This window comes from Zalophus californianus, chromosome 10 (genome assembly GCF_009762305.2).
Source record: "Zalophus californianus isolate mZalCal1 chromosome 10, mZalCal1.pri.v2, whole genome shotgun sequence".
Taxonomy (NCBI): domain Eukaryota; kingdom Metazoa; phylum Chordata; class Mammalia; order Carnivora; family Otariidae; genus Zalophus; species Zalophus californianus.
The window spans coordinates 35,455,599-35,478,495 of record NC_045604.1 but is presented as its reverse complement, the minus strand read 5'-3'; positions in this window follow the sequence as shown (position 1 = coordinate 35,478,495).

Here is a 22,897-nt window from a genome sequence, read left to right as displayed (position 1 = left end):
GAAGGAGAGGCTGGGTTCCCAGGAGGAAGGACCCTAAACACCATAGCAAGCATCCATAATGTTGGATCTACCAGTTATTCTCCAAAGGGATTAGAGCCATTTACTTCACTAGAGAAAGGGGATACTCAAGCATTTTAAGGCTCCTGGGCACAGGATCTGAGTAGACATCGATACCTAGAAACTGGAGGTAGTACCATGTCCTCACTGATATAGTGGGAACACACGATGACAAGCTGATAATTGGAGGTTTGGCCCAGATCTGGCTTACAGTGTGTCCACTAGGTTTACAGATCCACCCAGAGACCACTTCCTTGGTTCCTCTGCGTATAATGTGAATAGACATACTTGGTATTTGGCAAAGCCATCCATTAGTTCCTTGGCCTGAGGGGTAAGAGTTATTATATTGAGAAAGGCTAAGTGAAAGCCTTTGAATCTGCCATCACTTCCACTACTGACCAAAAATAGTAAATCACAAACAGTATCACAATATCACATCCTAGTAGGAATGGCAGAAATTAGCTCTGGTCTTAAAGAGATAAAGGATGCAGGCGTTGTGGTCCTTCTCATAATCTCTACTTAATTCACAAGTCTGGCTTCTGCAACAATACACAGATCCTGGAAGATGACAATGAATTACCTAAAACACAAGCGAATAGTAAATCCAATTGCACCTACCTTTTGCTACAACGGAAGAACATGGTCTGGGGTATGGGACACGTTATGTTCAGGATGGACAGGCAAATGTGTTCTTTTCTATCTCTATCAAAAAAGAGAATCAGAAACAATTGATATTCACTTGGAACGGACATGGGTCTATGTTTATGGTTTTGCCCCATCCTCTCCCATCCTCCATCATAATATTATGTAAAGAGACTTGGGTCATCTGGATATCCCATAGAATATCACACTAGTCCGCTATATGGATGTTACCTGGTCAGTCAGACTGGGTGAGCATGTTGGAGGTCTTGGTAAGAGTATGAGGGCCCTGATGCTTGAGCCATACAATCCTGCCCATTCGATGGTACTAGGGTGTCAGTGACGGTAAACCATGAGCTTTGGGAAAGACCCAGTGAGAAAATTGCAACATAGACACCCAGGATTCTGGGACAAGGCCATGCCATTTGCAGCAGAGAATAACACATGTTTGGAGAAATAGCTCATGGAGTGACACTGGACTCCTGGAAAGAGGGAACACTTGGCCATGGGACATTAAGTGACCATGGGTCTGGAATTGCCCATCGCGAGTTGTGTCTGTTGCAGAATGAAATGCATTTGGTTTTTACTGCGGTGAAAACAAGTACAGGTAGTCTGAGTAGGGCTGTCTTCACTGATAATTATTCTTGGGTGTGCAGCTGTTTATCCCATTTAAAAGAAAGCTTTCTGATGTTGCAGAGGAGGAACACTTTTTTTTAATCTAAAAGTTGCTTTTCTATCTTTCTTCTAGAGCTGTATAAAACTCCTCTTACCCAAAAATCCCCTGGGAAGTGCCTCTACTGCTTGTAGGCACTGCGCTCCCCCAATCCACGGGTGGTTTTCCCTTGAGCAAAGGACGTCAAACACATCACTAAATTGTCTCAGTTTCGTCATTTGGCAAATTAGATATTCAAGAAACAGTATAATTATGTGATTAATATTTATTTCCCTTTATAACTGTATGCAACCAGGGCCCCTGTTTTTGTTTTTAGCATTATATCTCTGCACCCAGCAAAAAACCTTGTATACTAGGTAAATTTATAAGTAATTTATTTATGAGTATTTTATGAGTATTTATGAGTAATTTATAAATAATGTTGAATATACATTTATAAATAATTATATAAACATGTATAAATTTATAAATAATTGTTGTAATTGAGAAAATGTCTTGGGGTAAAAGGATGATGGGGTTCAGGGCAGAATGTGCAACTCTGGCAGGTGGATAATTTTGAGCTGAACATAATCAAGGCCCAACAGACTTAAGAGGAGTGTTTTTACCTCCTCAACTGCTTAAAAGGATTTAGGCCAAAAGCCTCCACTAGGAAGAGAGCTGTTATCAAAGATAACTTTTTTTTTTTTAACGTAAGAAAGACTTCTCAGGGCATCACAAACATTCATTTACCAAACATTTGCTCTGCCCATCTTCCTATGGATTGTCTTCTTCCCCTTTGAAGTCCCAGACCCTTCCTTCTCCTTAGCTCCCGTGGCTTATAAACCTCAATTGCCCAACTGTTGGGGAACCTCTCCTGTCTTTGTGGGGCTCTCATACATAAATAAATAAATTTGTTTTTCTCCTGTTAATCTGAATTATGTCAGTTTATTAATTAGACCAGGCAAAGAACCTAGAAGATAAGGAGAGAAACATTTTCCTTCCCTACAGTTTTGGCACCCAACATGGGGCTCTTCACTGGCTAAACAGGACTCACTCCAGGGTTGCTGCCGCTGAGTGATCCTGGGACTTGGGACAAGCACTGGCAGAAGGTAAGAATTCTTACCACATCAGTCTCCTGGACTCTGCCTGCAGGGTCTATCGGAAGTTAAGAGTGGTGACAGTCATTTGCTTTTTGTAAGTTTAAATTAGCAGGAAAAAAAAATATTTGTGTGAACTAGTTCCTTGAGCATAGCAATTTTGGTATAGATTTGTTATGAATACTCCAGATTTCTATGCATTCCATTCCTCCAGAGATAATCGTTGCTTTCTTTTGTTTTTGTCTTTTGTGTTGTTTATCAGAAGGAGGAAAACTGTGGATCTGATGGGCTTTTCCTTTGATCTTGTCCTATGTCCTCAGAGCTTGGCTGCGTGACCAATGAGAATGCTCTTGCTGGTCTCCACCATCCAGAAGGTACGAATAATGCTGTACATCTGGAGGCTGATTGAAGAGACTGGGATTCAGGAGACACAAAATCACAAGCAGAGTTCTGTTTGTCCAGTTGTGCCAGCTCTTAGGGGAGTTTATCAGAAGGTGTCCCAGTCCATAAGGGGCCTTTGTCATCTCAACTTCCATTGCTTTGTTAGTGCTGGCAGGTCCCATTCCAGTAGCACCTGCCCAGACACAGAGTAGTGGGTCTGTGACTGGAGGCATCCCACACTCCCGTGAGAGACCAGAGACACATTTTTACTACACATTCTTCACACCTGTGACAGGAAGGCCCTTGCTTTCTTAGGCTAACTCTGGGAGTGAACTTTCTGGACCTTGTGAGGGCTACATCTTTTGTACTCTCTTGTGGGGGTGACTTTTGTGTCCTTGGGTAAGTCATAAAAAGGCTTATTGGTTTGAGTCATTATTGAGATAAATATGAAATCCTACTCATCAATGGCCAGATGATGAATCTTTTGAATTGGAAAGACTTCCATATTTGAAAAAAAAAAAAGTTTTTAGAGAGCTCTCATCCTAAACAATTGTATTATGGGTACCTATGGAAAGACCAAATTAAAAAATAGATACAAAGAGATATGACCACTAGCCTTAGGGATTCCCTTAACAAGATGAAAGAACAGAGTTAGAGAACAAGAATCAAAGCCCCCAACCAACATAAAATCTCCTTCAAATCTTGCCCTCTCTCCTCAGCAAATTCCCTGAGTTCCCCAAAGTCCTCTACCTTCTCCGGAAAATTCCTTCAACACCTAGATGCTTATTTTAACTTCTGTTTTCCTACATGATTTTCAGAGAGCACTCTCATCTCATCCCTAAGCCGAGAATGTACAGGTTACTCATGTCAATACTAAGAGCCAGGAAATTAATTTAACAGAAGCATCTGGAATGGACAATACAGCTCAGACATAAAAAAAAAAACAAACTTGTTTTGTTGGGCTCTGTAATCAGGATCTGGCAGCTGCAGGCTTTCCTATGCAATATGTTCTTTGCAGGGATCTCCTAGACCCCACCCAAAGAATTCATGTCCCTTGGACACCAGGGCATCATTTAAATTATAAAGTCCTTTTACTTCCACTTTCAGAAGATCCTACCAAATTTAAAGAAAAACATTTAAAAATTAATGCCCTATCATAGAGGAAACAGATGGCCAGAATTTCTCCCAGGCCCTTCTACAAATGACCAGAAAATAGCTCAACTGCAGGCTGGTATTCAACGTTTGACAGGAACAATATTGGAGGCTTTCCCCCCCTAAAGTGAATTGGTCTAAGGTTAAACTATACACTCAGAGAGAAGATGATCATCCAAAGGCTTTTGTTGAGCTTTATACAGACTTTTTTTTTTTAAGATTTTATTTATTTATTTGTCAGAGAGAGAGAGAAAGAGCGAGAACAAGCAGGGGGAGCGGCAGGCAGAGGGCGCGGGAGAAGCAGGCTTCCAGCCGAGCAAGGAGCCTGATGCGGGACTCGATCCCAGGACCCTGGGACCATGACCTGAGCCGAAGGCAGACGATTAACCAACTGAACCACCCAGGTGTCCCTGTACAGACTTTTTAAAAGCATACTGCACTAAATTGTGAAGCTCCAAAATAGAGAAATCTTTTAATTTTCATCTTCGTTGGAAATTTTCTCCCTAATATTAAAAAAATTTTTTAAATAGTGCGATCGAGTGAGCAAATCAACCTCTACGTTTTGACAAAAATGGCTACCAAATTCTTTGGAGATAACTTGTAAGAATGCAGACCAAAAAATGTTAGAAAGAACAATTTTTGATTTACTAACTTGAATTTTTGGAGAAATAAAAGCGTAAGTCCAGGAGCAACTCCAAGCCCATTCAGAGCCTTTCCTATTTGCCTCCAGATATGTACAGATATTGTATATTAAAAAAAAATCACGACATTGAAATACAATTGTTATGCATTTAAGAAAAAGAGGAAAAATTTAAATAGTAATGACCCTAGACTTCTGGTAATACAGAAGTAGATCCAGAACTTCTAGGAGAAAACTCACATTCTTTTTCCATCTCTTGAAGATAGAAATCTTACTATGTCTTTGAAATGTAAACACCCTGGGAGGTAACTAAAACAATGGTCTGAAACTATTAAAAAAAGGGGGTGGAAGTGGGAGAAGAGGAGAGCTTTTTAAAATACAGACTGCTAAAAAGGTTCTCTTGCCCAAACTCTGGAGCACAGCAACCTTAAGATTACTTGTCAAGGACAAAGACAAATCTTAATAGTCTTCTCCACAAAAACTAGCAAAAAGCTTTTAAGTGGGTAACCTTAACTTGTTCTCTGTCTGCCAGAGACACAATTATTTATAAACTAGTGGGTTTTGTTTTGTTCCTGATTCATGGCTAAAGTTTTAAAATGAAAGCAACCAGATCTCTGTGTCTGTCTGTATGTTTATGTATATATATATATATATATATATATATATATATATATATATACATACACACACACACACACACACACACACACACACACACACGATAGATGTGGCGTTTTTCTACCTCTAGATAGTGGTGCCAAAATTCATTTCTAAAAAAGCTCTACTTATAATTGGCTTAAAAACAAGTGCTTTTGAACTATTTCTAAATCTCAGAAATATAATAAAAACTAACCCAAACATTTTTCAAGCTCATGTCTAGGATAATTTTTGGTAAATAAAAGCAAGCTTAAGTTTGCTGGTTTCATTAATACAGACATAGCTTTAGAGTTATTAGCATTAAGTATAATACTTTTATTCTATCTTCATTTACTGAAAGTAAAATATGCTCATGTTATCTCTGTTATAAAGTTTGGCAGCAAGAAAAATAACTTAAGATGATGGCTAACTGCTTTAATGTCTCATGAAATTTTCATGAGTAATCTAAGTATGGTTGTTAAGAACAAGTAAATAGATGTGAGTGGGATAAGAATTTTCAGGTGAACTTTTCAGTAATAACTGTTATGGTATGTCTACTTAAAAATAATTTCCCAAATCTCCTTGGTAACCTCCACCCTTAGAATTTTGCTAAGTTAAAATTAAATGGTGGGAAATCGTTAAATGTCTGGGTTATTTCCAAATAAGATAAAATACTAGAACAATAATGAATTACTAAAGATAGTTGGGGGTCCATTAGTATACATGTCTATGTCATACTAGAAATTCTGCTATGAGAAACATGGTTCTAGATATTCTAAAAGTATTTATAAATTTGTCAACCCACAGAATGCTAATATAGAAGACAGTTTATCATTGTTTTCGTCTTTATTTTCACTAAAAATGAAGGTTTTTAAGAATTAAAAACTCTAATATAGGTAATTAATGCCACTAGAAATAATAAGGGAAACATCTCTGAATGTGAGACAAGCAAGATGGGTGTTTTTAATAAAATCAAGTATAAGAAATGGAAATACATTTTTTGTTAAGGGAAAATATGGTAATTTTGTTAATTGTTTTAAAATGGGAAAGAAAAATTATAGGACAAAATTTGAATGTAAAAAGGTTGTAGAAGATTTATAGAAAAGGAATCTTGGCAAAGGAGTTTTAGTCAAACTCACTAAGATTAAAATAAGTTTAATTAAGTTAAATGAATTTTAATATCAAAAATAAGCTGCTATAAAATTAGAATTTAAGTTTCTTTCTGTTAAAAGGAAAAAAAGTTTTCTTGAACTATTGGTCTGCTCTTGATAAAAGATTATAAAAGATTTTTCCTTACCTTTTAAAGTAATCTGCCTAAAAAGCGAAGATTTTGCATCTTGTCAAAATAATTTCGCCTTTATCAGGTCTTTGATTACTTAAAAAAGCTGAGGATTCTCTATTCAAAGAACTAAAGTTTTTTATTTTATTTTTTTTTAAGATTTTATTTGTTTACTTATTTGAGAGAGAGATTGAGGGTGGGGAGGGAGGGGCAGAGGGAGAGAATCTTCAAGCAGACTCCATGAGGAGCCCGGAGCTGGATGCAGGGCTTGATCTCATGATCCTGAGATCATGACCTGAGTGGAAATCAAGAGTCAGATGCCTAACCGACTGAGCCACCTAGGCACCCAAGAACTAAGGTTTCTTAAAACAACTATTTAGCTTTCCAGATTTGCCTGTGAAGTCTTTAATTGACAATATGGTTAAATGGATAGCTAAGTATTCTTTCACAGTGACCTATGATCCTATTTGACCAAGTTTTTTAAAACCTCTTTGACATTTTTGACAAACTTGTTAAAAATCAAATTCTAAATAAAGTCTTTTTGATTTTGAACTAACTTTGAGAATTTTTTAGGGAGTCCCTGGAACATCTTAGAAGATTTGTTTTCTCTCCTTAAAAAAGGAAGATGTTAAACTAATTAAGCTTATTTGATATGTTAAATGACATGGGAAGCATTGTCAAATAAAATACTGGGGCACCTGGCTGTGGCTCAGTTGGGAGTGACTCTTGATCTTGGGATCATGAGTTCAAGGCCCACATTAGATGTAGAGATGACTTAAAAAAAAAGTAATACTAAGCGTTTTTCATGTTGTATTATTAGTATGTGTTACCAGTGTTCTACAAATTGTATGAAATTTCTAGAAATCTAATATGTCCTGATATAACATTATCAGTCATAATTCCACTTATCTTAAAATGTTATGTGTCACAAAAATAAATAGATTTCCTTGTCAACTGCATTGTGATAGACTTTCATCAGATCTTTAATCATGGCTATTTTTAAGTCTTTTGTCATTTACAGATGGTTATTATTTCTCTGATGCTTTTGCAAAATTGTTCCTGCAAAAGTACTTCATCTTTAAGAAGACTTATGGAACGTACTCTAGAATACAGATTTCTGATAACTTCAAGATCAGAACACTGAACTGGTAAGAATTTCTAAAGCTAATAGAATAACTAGATTCAATCAGAACAAATATCAGTTACGTCGTGCTGAATGAACTGAGGAGTATGCTTGTAATTTTTTTTTTGTTTAAAACATGGACAATTTTTAAAAATATATTTTGTTTTGCAGAATTATGGAAACCTTTTCCTCTTCTTTTAAGCTACCTATGACTTAGAACAATTTGGTAATGTATACTTTTGTGAACAAAGATTAAACTTTTATCTTTCTCTTCCTACCTGTTGCCCCTAGAATTCATAAACTCTCAGTGGGTATTCTGATTTTCATGGCAATAGTTATATGCCTAAGTTTACTAAGAATCTGTTCTTCCTGTAACAAGACACACTTGAAAACATTGGTTGCATTACCAAGGCTTTGACTGGAATAATGTCATATTTGAGAGAGATGTCTAAAGACTCAGATATGACCAGACAGCTTTAAGTAGCTAAGGTTGACTAGAGCCAATAATGCCCCTTGGGGAAAATGGCCTGGTACCTTACTTACAGGCATTCAGCAACTTTGCTGGGTGAGTGAGAATGGTGACTTCCTGGCAGCTACAGGCATTTCAGGATTGGGGACCTTGAAAAGATAGGAAGTAACCCAAATCTATAGGTATTGCTGGAAAGCCTGATGGCCCATCTTTAGCTTGGCTTTCTAGCTTTGAGAAGCTTTTTTTTTTTTAAAGATTTTATTTATTTATTTGACAGTGAGAGACACAGCGAGAGAGGGAACACAAGCAGGGGGAGTGGGAGAGGGAGAAGCAGGCTTCCCGTGGAGCGGGGAGCCCGATGCGGGGCTCGATCCCAGGACCCTGGCATCATGACCTGAGCTGAAGGCAGACACTTAATGACTGAGCCACCCAGGCGCCCCAACTTTGAGAAGCTTTTAAAAGTACAGTCTGAGATTCCTTATAAAAAGTTCCAGCAAAGCAGATTTAAAAATTCTATATGGTCAATCACTATTCTTGTTATATTTATATAAACAGTCAAGCCAAATTTATTAAAACTAGACTTACTTTGCAAACAAATTAGTCTTTCTTTGGTTATCTTTAATGGCAATGGGGGCGATGGTAGAGAACAAAATGGTGTTTCAGTAGAAATTAGAATATACACTTACGGAGATTAAATTCTAGTTCTGTCCATAGTCTTTGAAGTTTTGTTTTCTACCCGTAAATTGGACTAGATTCTGGGTTCTTTCAGTGTCCTCCAATGTTTGGCTACAACTTTTTGAACTAGGATTTCCAATTTTTCTTCTCCCCTTCTGACTTAGAATCATTGAGAACTAAAGCTGCCCTTTTCCCGAAACCATGCAAACTAACATTGGACAACTTGATATAAACTTCAGAGAAATCAGCATGAAAACTCGTGTATGAAGTCAGTCTTCATGCCTGTGGCTGGGTGGACGACCCTAAGAGATCACTAGAGGTCTCAGATTACAAACCAGGAAAATCTGTCCAATTGCCATTGTCTGCCCTCAGTCCCTCTAAAGATGCTTCAAGCCTGACAGCTAGAAATCTTTTCAACTGGTGACCCTCAGAACTCTGTTCGTTTGTAATTTGCTCCGATTATTAACTTTCTTTTTCTTTGTTTCCATAGAAATGCCTTATTAAATACCCGATTTCCCACATCATGCAGGCCTAACTTTGGGATCCCAGCTGCATCATCACCTTCTAAAATGAGACACAACTGTTTAACTGAACTGACCTATTTTTCTAATTCAATGAAGTAATGGAGCGATATTCCAAGATGAAGACAATCAAGGCCCAACACACTTAAGGAGAGATTTTTACTTCCCCTTAACTGCGTCAAAGAATTTAGATAGGGAGCCTGTACCAGGAAGAGAGTTATTACCAAAGATAACTTTTTTTTTTTTTTTTTTACAGAAGAAAGTCTTATCCACATGGCATGGCAAACATTTGCTTACCAAACGTTTGATCTTCCCATCTTCCTTTGGATTGTCTTCCTCCCTTTTGAAGTCCCAGATCCCTCCTTGCTTCCCATTAGCTCAGGGTGGCATATAAACCCCAATTGCCTGACTGTGGGGAGCCTCTCATGTCTTTGTGGGGCTCCTGGATGTACATAATTACATTTGTTTTTCTCCTATTAATCTGTCTTAGGTCAATTTAATCATTAGATCAGCCAAAAAACCTAGAAGGGAAAAAGGAAAAACTTTTTCTCCCCTATAAGAAGCTCCACCCTGTGGTTTCCCACTGAGCTTACATCTCTGCCTCTTACCTACACATCTGTTCCAAGCCAGCTCCCTACTGTTTCTGATCTGGGACTTTTACTTTGCCGGTAGCTCAGGGAAGGACCAAAGAAAGGGTGGGAAGAGTAAGAGAAACTGAGGAGTGAGGAACATTTTTAGTCCATGGGACCATGGGAAGAAAGCACCTGCTGAAATTGTCCAGAAGGTGAAAGATGTTAATGAGAGCACATGGGGTGCTATGCCCAGTAAACGCCTTTAACAGCTTCTAGCTGAAGAAACTGAGATATTCAGAAGTCACGGATTGAAATGAGGACACTCTATTAGTTTTCTAGCGCTGCCATAACGAAGTCCTATACATTGAGTGGTTTAAACAACAGAAATGTGTTATCTCACAGTCCTGGAAGCTAGAATTCCAAGATCAAGGTGTTGGTAGGATTGGTTTCTTCCAGGCCACTCTCCTTGGCTCACGGATGGCTACCATCTCCCAGGGTCTCTGTATGATTCTCCCTTTGTGCCAGTTTGTGTCCTAATCTCTTACAGTCATATTGGATTACAGCTCATCCATAGGACTTCATTTTACATTAATTACCTCTATAAAGGCCCTATCTCCATATACAGTAACATTCGGAGGTGCAGAGGATTAGGACTTTAAGAGATAAATTTTGGGGGAACCCAATTCAGTCTATTACAGTTACCCAGCCAAATAAGGGCAGTATAGCCCAGGGATTAAACAGACTATATTTAGAGTTAGAAAGACTATGGTTAGGGGTGCCTGGGTGGTTCAGTTGGCTGGACGGCCGACTCTTGATTTCGGCCCAGGTCATAATCTTGGGGTCCTGGGATCAAGCCCTGCATCAGGCTCTGCACTCAGTGGGGAGTCTGCTTGAGATTCTCTCTCCCTCTGCCCCTCCCCCCGACTTGTGAGTACGCACACGCGTTTTTTTTTTCTCTCTCTCTCTCAAATAGATAAATCTTAAAAAAAAAAAAAGACTGGGGTTAGAATTCTGACTTTACACTTAAAATCTCTTGGAACCTTAGCTTCCTTCTCTGCTAACTGGGAATAAGAACAATTACGGCTCTAGCCCTATTACATGAGATGAGGTGTGCAAAAGCAGAACGTGAGGACATGGGAAGTACGCAACGACTGCCAGCAGTAGCAGCTGGTGGTGTTTTTGTTGCTACTGTTGTTATCATTACCAGTTTCCTTCTCTGTAGAATGGGGCTAATAAAATGCCCACAGACTTAGAGCTGCCAGGATTGAATAGACTGCACGGCAATGAGTTCATACTCTGCCTACCACAGAGTGAGCTCTCACAAAGTGTTAATTGTGGCCATAGTCTTCATGGGATAAGAACCTAGTTTCCCTACTCTTATCCTACCGAATAGGATCTGATGTAGCAAAAACCATGTCTGTATTTAATAATATGCAGTTTTCTTGTCGGGACAGTTTTAACCAGAGAGACCCCCTATTTTAGGCAGGAGCTCATATTTTAGTTATTAAAATCAGAAATGAAGCCGCATCGGAGGATGCACAACTTATGAAATTATTTATTTTTTATTTTATTTTTTAAAGATTTTATTTATTTATTTGAGAGAGAGAGAATGAGAGATAGAGAATATGAGAGGGAAGAGGGTCAGAGGGAGAAGCAGACTCCCTGCCGAGCAGGGAGCCCGATGCGGGACTCGATCCCGGGACTCCAGGATCATGACCTGAGCCGAAGGCAGTCGCTTAACCGACTGAGCCACCCAGGCACCCCAACTTATGAAATTATTTAGCTTAAAGGTGGTAGAATCTATATTTCCAGATTGCTGAGCCAAGAAATGTTCAGGTTCAATGTGGGTGATTCACCATCTGATATCTGGTCGGGCTTCCATGAAGTCTTCCTCTTTTTTTTTTTTTAATATGTCTCGCTGTGTCTCCTGTAATTAAGAAATGGTGCCCGGTTCTTGTCATCCTCCATTAAGGACTAGTCACAGATAGTTTCATAACATCTGCTTCTTGCAACCTTCTAATTATCCATAAAAATCTGGCAGAAGGACCTGACAGTTTATCTGGAACACAGAATATGAATACAAAACAGGGTGCTTGGCTTCTAGATACAGAGTGATGGGATAAAACAGGTCCTCTCTAAGCTCTTACTTTGCATGTAGCGATGTCGCCTGTTCAAATCAGAGTTAGGTGCATGTCTTCTCAATAAAGACTCCATTTGGAAAAGCATCTTTTGACAAAATGAATGTGGGTCAGGAATATATTAATGGTGCTGTGTCAGAGTCTGCTGTCAGCCATGGCTCCGCTATTCCTTTTACAATCCAGCCAGACGCTGTGATTTCCCCACTGGTACCTGCAGGCTCTGAGCTGTCTGCGCCCTGATAGGAAGAACTGAGGAGCTCTTAACTGGACCAGACACTTGCCTCTAGCAAGGTCAACTCCTCGCCTCTCATTGCTTGTTCCTGGTAGCTGGTGCCTTTCTTGCCCACCAGCCTGCCTGGCTTTCTGGCTCATCATCTCACCTTGACTCCAGGAAATGCATCTTCCTCCATCCCTGCTTTGTGTGCGTGTGATGTGCTGAACCACTCCTTTATCAGGACTATTGGTCACCACGTGTCTACCTATACCTCCACCGTCCACAGGGACCCATGGATTATTGGCTCATTCTGTCCTTTGGTTCTGAATCCACAGATACTTGTCTGCCCATTTGGCTTGACACTCCTACTTTGTTGAGGCTTCTGGTCCTTTTGTGTTTATAATCTCAGGGCTATGAACCTTCAGACTTGCCTCAACTCTCCTGGACTTCCTGTCTTGCATCTTCTCTGTGTCCTTGTAACATTGAGATGCATAACAGTACTCATTTTTCTATGTATCGTTCACCAAAGACTTTCTGTATATGTAATGACCTCGAGAGGCAGAGGCTATGATTTCCTTGGTAACTTTTTGTAACCTGAAGCACAAAGAGGCTTACCGTTCTTCACAAGGACTCAGACTGGATTTGAACGCAAATCTGTCCTGCTTTGGTTTGAGTTCTCCATGGTTCCCATTTTACAAAAAAAAAAAAAAAAAAAATGAATGGAGACATTGAGTTTTAGGGCATTGACAGGTCATATGGTGAGTCAGCAAGGAAGCAGAAGGTTCCTAACACAGTGATGGAATAACTTGTTGAAGATGCCACTAGAATAAGAGGCAGAAGACGGGTCAGTTCAAGGTCTGGCTGAGAATCGTGATATTTGGTAAATTCCTTGACTTCTCTCTTCCTTCATTTTGATTGCTCACTAGGTTTAGCTACAAGTTTTCAGTTTTCTGGCAGCTCAAGTATACTCATCCTTACGTGTTCCAGATCAGTGGTCACTGGCCAAGATACTTGAGTTGTCTCATCTTATTCCTACATCACAGAGATTTCATTTCTAAATAATCCACCTCATATACTAGGCATTGGGGGAGTACTATTACTATTCCAAACTGCTGTGAGTTCACGAGTAGGAATCACCTGGGCCATTTTCATGTCCAGAAAAGACTCTAACTTCTTCATTGCATTTCAGAGCCTGGGCTGACATGACAAGCCTCTGGGTCTCTCATGTCCCCTCATGAGTGGCTGAGACACCGATGACTTGAAAAACCAGAGGAAAAAAGAGCAAAGCCAGGCTGAGACGTGGATCCTTGCCTTCTGCTGAAACGACAAGAGGAGCAGTGGGAAACGGCTTTGAATCTCGGGCACTCTAATTGGCTATTCCACGTGTGGTCTTGGCACCACAGTGGCATCACCTGGGGTCTTGTTAAAAATGCAGAGTCTCGGGCCCCATCCCACATCTGCTGAATAATTTGTACCGGATTCCCGGGTGACTTGTATGCACATTAAAGAAGCCCTGCTGGTTTATTAATCCATAGAAATGTTTAAAAATTAACCTCCAAGTGGCCAGAAATGTTTCCTAGGGCCCCTTTGGAGGGGTACAGGGAAGTTGCTGCCATTACTGGCATGGGCTTCACTGAGAAAAGGAGTCTGGACCTAATTACAGCAGATGAAGTGACTTAGCTAAAAGCTAAGCTTTCAGGAGGGCAAAGGGGAGTGATGTGGCCTTTGGAGGTGAGGCCATTAACAGTTGGATTATAGCACAGTGTGCCATAATGGTGCAGTAATGAAATGTAATTGATATGGTTTATATGGGATACAAAAGGACACTCACTTTGTTCCAGCCTCTCTTTCTTCAGAGAAGGCAGATGCTCACAGGGTGAGGCGACCAGACAAAAGAGACTCATTCTAGAAACATTTAGGTCTCTCCCTTGGCCTGATCTTTGTCCAGCTTCAGGTCAGACCTTCCTTGGTGCGGGCAACTACCAGGTGAGCGGTGTCCAGCCACAACCCTGGGGGTTCTGAGAAGCACACCTGTCCCCACCACCCTCCACCTCTGAAAACCCTTGGGGAATGAGCTCCAGCCCAAGACTGGGAGGGGTGGGGGGATGGCCAGCCCGGTGTCGCAATTTTGGAAATCTCTTTCATGGAACTTACAAGGCTTCAGTATGAAACTGCTCCTCAAACCACAAATGCTGACTTCAGGCTGCTGAGCTCAGAGTCGTCGCCACCTCCTCACTGAGCAACGGTTGGCTCTTTCTCGATTTATTTCTCTTGATTGTTCCACTTTCTGGGGAGCTCAAAACTTTTTTTTTTCTTTATTAGCTCTGCACCAGTTTCTTTTTCATGAGTATTTCCACCCGCCCCTGGGAAACTCTAGTCAAAAAACTGCAATGGCATTTATACTGGAAAAATGGTTATTTATTTCTGATTTATGCCACACCTATTAAAAAAATCCCACAATATGATACATGTGCTGAACATGAAGCTAAAAGAAAGGTGGTGGGAGGAGAGAATGATTCTAGAGGCTGTTTGATCATAGTTGTGACAAAGTTGCACAGTAATTTTAATGCTGAGTTATTGGTGGCCAAAGATGTGCATAGAGCTACTTATTTCTGGTCGGTGGGCATTACACCTGCTTCTCAAAGATACCTTTTCTGAATACTGAATTTGCAATAATAAATACTATTTTTGAGTCCTTAGATTCTCCCAGGTACTTGCTAAGCCCTTTGCATGCATTATTTGATCTAATCCTCACACCAACATGAAGAGAGAGGATAGAGTGACAGTCCCATGTGTGAACTCCACAACCAGGGAGCACAAGTTTGGATCTCATCTCTGCTACTCACAAACCAAGTGACCTTAGGCAAGTCCCTTAGATTCTCTCTGTTTCAGTTTTATTATCTATAAAAATGGAATATCACTCATATCTTACATGGTGATCAGGAGCATTCTATGATTTAATATACACAAAACACGCCATGTCTGGCCCTAAGTAAGTACTTGCCATTATTATCATTATTTCCACTTGATAGATAAGGAAATTGGGTCTTAGAGAGGTTAAGTGGCTGGCCCAAAGTCCCCTAGCCAGATCCAATTGGCACCAGATCTATTTTGACCCCTTAACACTTCACAGCTGACTGGGAAATGGCCACCTGCTGATGGCAAGGCACCCACGTGCCCAAATAAGGAATCACCACGAGCCTTGAGCAGTCGGTGTTTGATTGCCTTTGGTGAGAGATCGTGATCTGTAGATTATCTTGGGCGGGGGGGGGGGGGGGGGGGGGGGGTGGACTTCTCCCAGCTGTTCAGCTTGGTCTGGGATGATATCTACTTTCTTTCTTTCTTTTAAAGATCTATTTAATTTATTTATTAGAGAGAGAGTGTGAACTCCCCACTGAGCAAGGAGCCCAATGTGGGGATCCATCCCAGGACTCTGAGATCATGACCTGAGCCAAAATCAAAAGTCAGACGCTTGACTGACTGAGCCACCCAGGTGCCCCTGTCAATATGACTTTAAGTAAGGTTTAAATAATAAGGGACTTGTATTGCAAATCATAATGTGTATTTGTTTATCTATGGATTCTGTTTATATTGATTCTTAGCCTCCAATTCTTCCCAAATGCAGTTGAACATCACAGAAATGTAGGTCAGCACCTACCCAACTGCTACTATATTTAAAGCCCACTTCGATACCACATGCCCTAGGGAGCTGCTTGCTTTATTATCTCCCACGATTTCAGAGGGGGCCTCAAGCTTCCTCAGATCTAGGTAGTGATGCTTGACATGAAATATGGGTGTAATTCCCTTACTGCCCACCAGGTGTCCCACCCAGCCCTGCTATCTGACAAGCAGCAAGGAAAACCCGCCTTCTTCACCCCTCCAAAGAGGAAAAAGGGATTGAAGGTGGTTGAGGGGGTGTAGGGAGGAGGGAGGGAGACTGTGACAAGACTTCCAGATGCTTCTTTTTGCCTCCAGACAAGGGAATTTTTCGCATTGTTTTTCTTTGATGCAAAGGTGTCTCTCTCCAGAAAGCCTGGTCAGTTCCTTACAATTTAGGAAGGTTTTATGTCCACTAAGGCACTGGTGTCTGGCCAGGCCTTTTCATCTCTGAACTTGAGGTTGGGGCTGCCTTCTGCATCCCCTTCCTTTGGCCTGAAAGCCCTGACCATCTCCTATCCTTCCTGGGATCCTTCTTCTTCCGGGGTCTGATTAAAAAAGAGATAAGGAAGGGACCCTGACCCTGCTGGCCCGTATGCGTCCTCATTGTTTCCGTAATCAGGGGAGGTCAGAGACAGGGACCAGCGTGTGACCGGGGCACTAACTAGCTCTTTTGCAAACAGTAACGTAATTCGTCCACGACATTACTATTGCCATGATAGAAATACTTCCTCCTCACTCTCAGATAAGACTGTCCTTAGCTTCTGCTGGTGGGAGGAGTAAGGGAATTCAGATCCACTGCGTTTTAGGAACTGGAAGCATTTTAAATTCCAGAATAAATCTCTTATCCTTTGCAGGTGGTTGGCTCCCTGCCTGTCATCCTCAGTCTTCCCTCCCTTCTTCCTTTCTTTGGGAGGACCACACACAATTGGGGAAGCTGGGATCAAGATCAGGATAAGAGGGAGCTCTGAAGCCACGCGGTTTCTCTCTCCAACATCGCTGTCTGCACTGGGACTCTCTGCAGTCCATCATCGTAGATCACCCCGGCAGATTCTAGACATTTACCAGAGACCAGAGGCTTCCAAATGGATGCAGTGCTCTGAGTAGACTGGCAAACGGGGGCCCTGATTATAGGTTATTCTGTGATTGAAACTTCACTCAGAGATCTGCCGAGGATGTTGACAGGATATCTTCATTTAGCACCAGCTTTAGGAGCTTCAACGTGGGATATTTCCCCCATAAAGGACCTTGATAACAAAGACTGGAATCCAGTCCTACGAGAGTGTCTAGCTTTTGTATCCACTGTCTCATTATATGCATGGCTTTTAATATTCAGAGAGCCTTTTGCCAATACACATTTTCTAGTGAACTGGGAAACTGGAGCCCAGATGCAATGTATTATTGATAGGATTGTAATTTACTCCTCTCGGGTTGTATCTACAGTGTATACCATTAGCACAAAATATTAAATTACCAGGGGTTGTATATATTTGTCTATTCAGGTTTAGCTCAATGATATTTGCCTTTCGCCTCAATAAAAGATCGCGAATAAAGAAAGCAGGGCAATGTTGTTTTTTGTTGTTGTTGTTGTTGTTGTTGCAAAGGAATTTTGATTAAATCATTTTCTCTGTGTTGTGTTTTAGCGAGCCATGCTTTGCAATGAAGATAGGAGGCATAAAATAGTGTGGGCTGCACAGGAAAGATGGATGGGGCAGTTTGCTTCAGCTCAAGGCACACCCTGGCTTCCCTGGCAAGCTGCTCCAGGCCAGGCTCCAGGTTTTCTCCCTCTGCAAAAGGGAATGGTGTTAGAAATGAAGAGCCCTGGGCCCATGCTGTGAAGGCTGCACTGGAGTGGGATTTCGGGCGGTGGGTATCCAGCAAGGCATCCGGTAGGGTCCTGCTGTTTGACAGGAGGTCCTCTGGCCACCAGTTTGGGTTGGGGGGGGTTGGTCACACACAAGCACACACACACACACTCATATCCCTCTTCCTTTTTAAAAAATTTCTTTTTTTTAAAAAAGAGATTTTATTTATTCATTTGAGAGAGAGAGAGAGAGAGAGAGCATGAGTTGGGGAAGGGGAGGGCAGAGGGAGAGGGAGAAGCAGACTCCCCATCGAACAGGGAGCTTGGGGCTCGATCCCAGGACCCAAAGATCATGACCTGAGCTGAAGGCAGACGCTCAACCGTCTGAGCCACTCAGTGGCCCGCGCCTCTTCCTTTAAAAAGAATCCAGGTCACAGGGCTCAAACCAAGCTAGAGATGGAAATGCCACATGACTTCTGCTTTATGGCCCTTTTGTTCTTTCAGAACATTGAAGGAGAGGTATTTGCTCGTTCATTTGCCTGAGTCTTCCCCTACCCCACCCTCAACCCCATTCACAGCATAATTTTTATGGGTAAACATATGTTTTAAACAATGCCCGTGGCTTGGCCTCCTCACCCTTCTGCTGTCCTTGGGCCTCCGAATGGAGAGAGGAGGGTGGCAGGAACAAGGTTCTGAATTCATATGGACACGAAGCAGGAAGATACTTTGTTGCAATGCTGATTCCTTTTGGCTCTTGACATCAGTCTGGGAGCCCTTGGTTCCTCAGGGGCAGAGTCCCAGGGAGGGGACGGAGGGGGTGAAGAGGCCTCTCCCCTGGGAGGTCGCTGGCTGGGGGAGGGGCTCAGAGACCCAAATGACAGGTATCCAGGCGCAAAGCTGGGATCTCCTTTATAGTGGCTCCTAAGAAAAAGCACCACTCAGCCAGAGTTATCTATTGAGTTTTGCTGCCCGGGGCGCATTCTGGAGGCGAAAACCGGTTTTTCTGAAGACTTGTCAGAGCAAGGCTTTGTTCAGAGTTTGCCTCTTCAGCCGACCTGGCTCCCGGAAGGAGACCCCATTTACCTGAGGAAGGGGCAATTAACACAAAGGCCTGGGCATCTCCTCCATAACTGGGTGGGGCTTTCTTTGGACTTAGGGTCTCTCCCTCCTCCCCACAACCTTCCCCTTCCCTAAAGGAGAGATGGGGAATAAAAAAAAAAAAAAATCACACAGGCCTGTAAAGCCAACAAAATCAGTGCAAAATCTATCAAAGCAAATCATAGACCCTGACAGCTGAGAAGTATTATTTGTTTTTTTTTCCTCCCAGATTTCTACGGAGCCTGGTGTTTTAAGCATATGTCTTAGGGAGAAGAGACCCACATAAACGCAATTACAATTGGTAAATGATTAATGTTGGATCGGACATTTTTATGTGTCAAGTATGTTTAAGTGCATTAACCTTTGCAGAATTTACACCCATACGATAGGAGATATATCTTGTATAGCATCTGAAAGATCTGTAATCTGCCTTCACTTAAATCTTATTTACATTTATTTTATTACAATATAAATGGGTTTAAACAAGCCTTAATCACATTTTTTACCCCGTTCTGCAGGTCCTGTTGGCACCGGGGGTAAACCGAGGGCAGCGGGGCTCCTTGCCGCTTGCAAATAAAGTTCCAGCCACCTGCCTGGAGAACCCCAGGACAGAGGGGGCCTGTGTCCACGGTTCCAGCTCCTGTCTCAGTTCTAGCCCCAAGGGGAGGTGCCTTAGAAGGCCAGGGAGTCTGCACCCCACAGCATGAATCACAGAGGCAGGCTTTCCAGCAGACAGACAACTTTTAATTTTTGGAAGTTACAGAAAACACACATTTCCATAGCATCAGTTTCAGACAAGAAGGAATAAGCGGCTCCCATTTGTGGTGTCTTTTGCAATCTGCCCAGCGCGCAGCCCCCAGCCCCCTCTGTGGGAGGAGATGCACTGCAGATGTCTCCTCTCGGCGCTCACACCCCTCACTGGGCCTTTCCTGCTCTAAGTCAGAGCTACTCTTGCCGCTGTTGCCACCGCCGTGTCAGCTCCACGCCTCCTGAACTTCACTCCACCGAAATCTGGTTGGGTACGAGACAGACTCCGGTGGAATGAAGGACAAGAGAAACACATGGACGGTCTGGGGCTCTTTTTCTCAGAGGGTGGGCCGCGTGGCCACCCTGGCCTCTGCCCGTCGGGGTATTGCTCTGCCAAGGGCCTGCAGGATCTTTGAAACACAGTGTCGGGAGATGCGGAGGGCGTGCAAGTGCGCAGCACCCCTCGGGGTCACACTCATTGGTAAGGCTGCAGGAACTAGCTTACCAAGCCCAGGCGGACGGTGCTGAGTGGTAGGGGTGGGGGCTGCGGGGTTGGGGTCGCTTGCTGTTTCTCACCGGCAAAGCAGTCCTCCCGGACAAGTCCTTGGGGGAACCGTCTCTGCATTTCCCTAGTTGGGATGTTGGTTATCGACTCCCTCTGTCTGTGTCCCCTGTGGGTGCCATACCTGAGCTCGATGTGGTTGGTCCTGGCTGGAGGAAGCAGGTGCTCTGAAATTGCTTGAGAAAAATCCATCTATAATGAACTCGCTTACCAAGTTGAGGGAATGCATGGGCGGGGGCATTCCTTTCCAGAATGCACTGTCCCAAGAGCATGAACAGTACTTTGCGGGCCCATCTGCCAGTGTGAAACCAGGCGGAGGTGGGTGAGGAGCTGTGGAGGGACCAGAAGGCCTGGCTGGAGCCATTCCCGAGGGCAGGGGTAGACAAGAGGAGACCCCTTGGTCTCGCCCCTACAGATGATATTATCTACTTTCCAGTGACCCCACCTCCTTTGCCAAACCGGCCTGGAAACCACTATATATTCTTTGGGCATGGCGTCGGGGGCTGAGGGGGTGGGAGGAGGTGGCCTGGCTTTCAGAGGCTGAACTGAACAGGGAGGGTGGAAACTCTCAGAGGCTCTCTGTCCTCTTAAAAGCAATGCCCATCCACCAGTTGCTGTGTAAGTGCCGCTCTGGCCCCTTCCTTGCTGTGTTCAGGCATGTCTGTGGCTCAGTGTAAGCCCCATAAAAGGCTGTTCTCAGCACCAACATACAGACTAGGTGAGTTTGGGCAGATCCACCCTGTTGTTTGGAACACTTTCTTCCTGGGGCTTGTTCTGACCCGATCCAGGGAGGTACTAGCTTATGATGTGACTCCTCCCCCCAGATCCAGCCCCCTGGGCAGAGGGCCTCTGAAGGAGGCTCTTAAACAAGGGCTTGGCTGTTTCAGCTGTTCCTGAAGAAGAGCCTGGCTTTCCTTGGTCAGGGTGAACAGGTGGTGCTGGGGGCAGGGAGCGGGGGACCGAGGGGAAGAAGGCTTGCCCCATCCTCTCCCGTAAGTACTCACAATTCTCCATCACGAGAGAGAAACGTGCCCTGCTTGTGAATGATCTAGACTTTATAATCCTCCTGCACTGCCTGTGGCCCATTTCACAGTCAAGGAGAGAGAGAGAGACCAGCCTGGCTGGCTCTGATAAAGGATGGCAGAAGTTGGTGGGAGGAAATCATTTGGGGGTGGAAGGATTCTTTGCTTTCTCTTCGGATTTCAGGCCAACTCGGACAGCAAAGGGATCCATTCGTCTCCCTGCAGACCCTCATCACGCCACTCTTATCCTCCCAACATGTATGGTCCACCAGATTCTTCAAGTCCTCAGTTGGAGTGTGCAGAGTCTCACCCTCGTGTGGGGTTTTTAGCCTCTAGGGTGGATACCCCAGAGATGACAGTGTCTACAGAAGCACTTTAACCGTGAAAGGCCATACAAACTGGAGGTAGCATTGACATTAGAGAGCCTAGAAAAGGCAGGTCCTTCCTTCTTTTATCATCCACCTGGCCCTACAGACTTGCTACAAGGCAGAGACAAGAGAGGAGGAGTCTAGAACCTGTATCAGGAGCCTTGGCCCACTCTGGACCCCACACCCAGAGTTCAAGATTCTTTTCCCACCATGCCTTGGTCAACTTGATGCCCCAGGGCGTTCTCCATGGCCACCTGCCATGTAGGGTCGGTTCAGAGAAGCAAATGGTGCATGTATTTGGCTTTAGAGTAAGTTCATGTGGTGACTGCTCGCCTGCTCCCCAGCTGCCTTCAGAACTGTGCCCCAAATGGCTTCCAGATAAAACCAACTTGGACACAAGAACCCAAGAATGGAACTAGGTCCCTAATTTCTTGTTACAGCTGTACCCTCCAGCCCAGCACTGAAAAGCCAGTACCGTGCCCTCCCCTCCCCCACCCCGTCCCACCCCATTCCTCCAGTTGGGTAAATCTCCATGAAATCAGACAGAGCTGTAATCTTGGTACTTGACTGTTCAGCACCCACCTTACCCCACCAATTCCCACTCTCAGTAACAATTATTGCCTGAGAGCTTTGGAAATTGCCCCCTAAAACACAGAACTGGCTGGAGATTTGGCTAAAATGAAGTAGGTCCCCCTGTTTTAGCCTTGGAAGAAGTGGATCATCAACTTCCAGAGAGTCTGGCTTTTTTCCCACAGCCCATGCTCTTCTCTGTCCAGTGATCCCTCTGGTACACGCTTTGGTTTTCCAAAGCGCCCCAAATCACAGATTTCAGACTCACCTGGAAGTATGCGTGTCTGTACCTTCAGATAGCAGGGCTTACTCTGAGCTTGATGTAAAATAATACATAGATTTTTTTCATAAGCTAATTCAGAACAAAGCGATGGCTGGAGACGCATGTGTATGAGAGGAAGAAAAGGAATTCCGAGTCTCGGAATGTTCTTTCGCTCCCAGGGTTTGAGGACGCGGTGGGGGCTAAGAAAGGAGATAACACTTACTGTGCCGTGTGCAGCCCAGCAGGCCTGTTCCTGGGGGAGGGTGGGGGCCAGTCCTGAAGAGTCATCCGCCCTTTAAGAAAAAAGAACATGGAAGCAGAGAAACGTGGAACTGGAGTCGAGGGAGTAAAGGTAGCTGGAAGAGAGGGTTGGGAGTATATGGCGGGGTCCAGTGGAACTTTGAGAAATAGAACTTGCAGAAATAGGTAACAGACAATAAAAGAGAGAAACTGGTTTTTCCAAGGCAAAGGTGAAGAAGGACTCAGCCCCTTTCAAGGAGGTGGTCCTAGTTTCACTCTTTATTTATGCACCTCTCAGCACAGCTTCGGGTTACCTGCCGAG